Here is a 1657-nt window from a genome sequence, read left to right on the forward strand (position 1 = left end):
GGCCCGGCACGGCCCCGCCGCGGCGGCGGCGGCGGTGGCGGCGGCGGCAGCGGGTGTCGGGCGGTGGCGGCGCGGGGCGCCATCGAGGGGTGGGGAGCTACTCCCGCCGATCCCCTGCGGTGGCGTGTCCGTCGCGACCGGCCGCGCTCGCCGTCGTCGGCGTCCCGCCGCGCTTGCCCGCGCGCGGGGGCCACCCGTGCCGGGCCGGGGAAGGGGCGCCCTGCCCCCCCCCTCTCTGCGGCCCGGTCTCGGCGGAGAGGCCGCGGCGCGCGATCGGCCGCGGGGGGCCGACCCCGCTGGCCTCTGCGATGCGGGGCGACGCCGGCAGAGGGCGCGCGCTCTCTGCCTTACCTACCTCAGCTGCGGGGTTGCGGCCGCCGGGGCCCGCCGCGCTCTCTCGCTCTTTCTCCTTAGCCGCCGCCGCGGGCTCGCGGGCGGCGCCGCGTCAGGCGCGACCGCGCGCCTCTCGCCTCGACGGCCTTGTCGCCTCGAACCGCACCGCGGCGGCGCCGGCCGCCGGCCACCCCTGACTCGGAGCGCTGTCCCCGCCCGTTGGGGCGCAGCGCTCGGCCGGCTCCTCCATCGCCGGAGGTCCGGCGGGCGCGGGCGACCCCGTGCCGAGCGGCGGCGTCGCCGCTCGGCGAGTGTCCCCGCCCCCCCCGGGGGGGGGGGACGGTCGGCCGCGAGGCGCCCGCCTTCACCGGCGGCCGTCCCGGCCCGGGCCCCGCCCGTCCGCTTCCCCGTCGCCCTTCCCGGCCGCGTGTGGGCCAAAAAAAAGGGGAGGCGTGCGGGGCGGCCGCGGGGGCGCTTCCCCGTCCGGTCCCCGAGTGGAAACGAGGGGAGCGGGCGGTGCCCCCCGGCTCAGCCGCCGTACGCCTGCCCGCTGGGCGCGTGCTCGCGGAAGGGCAGCTCGGCGGTGCGAAGCGGCGGCGGTCCCGGGAGTGCGGCCGCGGGTGGCGGAGGGGTTTTGCCGAGCGGCAGACCTCGGGCGCTCCGCGATGCCGGCTCGGGTCTCGGCGGCGTCCCGCCTCCGGCGCCGGTGGCGGAGCGCGGCCCGCCGGGCGTTCGCCTTCCGGCGGGCAAGCGGTCCCGCGCCAGGGGTTGCGCCGGCGGAACGGTCCCGCCGCCGCGTGGCGTTTCGGGCGACGTTCAGGGGCCGCTGGCGGGAGAGCCGGCCCCCGCGTTTTGGCGCGGCGGCGTTCCGCGAGTCGGCGGAGCGGTGAAAAGGAGAAGCCAGGGAGTGAGCCGGGAGCGGCGGGGGCCGGCGGTCGCGCCCCCGGCCCGCGAACGCGTAGTCGTCCCGTGATCGAGAGGCCGGGCGGGCCACCGTGCCCCCCGCGGTCCGGCGCGTTGCCGCACAAGCCCCTCCGCGCGGAGGTCGGGCCGAGCCCGGGCGCCTGGGCCGCCTCCGAAGGACGGCACGCGAGGCGGCGTCTCCCCTCGCGGGGGGAGGCGGTCGGGGGCGCGGGCCCCTCCGCCTTTCTTTGGCCGACCTTCGGAGCGTTGCGCGGGGTTTCTCTTTTTTGCCCCGCGCTTTCTCCTCCTCCTCCTCCGTTTGTGTGTGCTCGTACGGTCGAAGCGGGGCGCGCGGGGGCGCGCGCGTCCCTGCAGAAACAGAAAAGGGGCCGCTTCACGCGAGCGGTCCCGAAAGCCAGAC

The sequence above is a fragment of the Sturnus vulgaris genome, unplaced genomic scaffold (assembly GCF_052056855.1).
Source record: "Sturnus vulgaris isolate bStuVul1 unplaced genomic scaffold, bStuVul1.hap1 Scaffold_156, whole genome shotgun sequence".
Lineage (NCBI taxonomy): Eukaryota > Metazoa > Chordata > Aves > Passeriformes > Sturnidae > Sturnus > Sturnus vulgaris.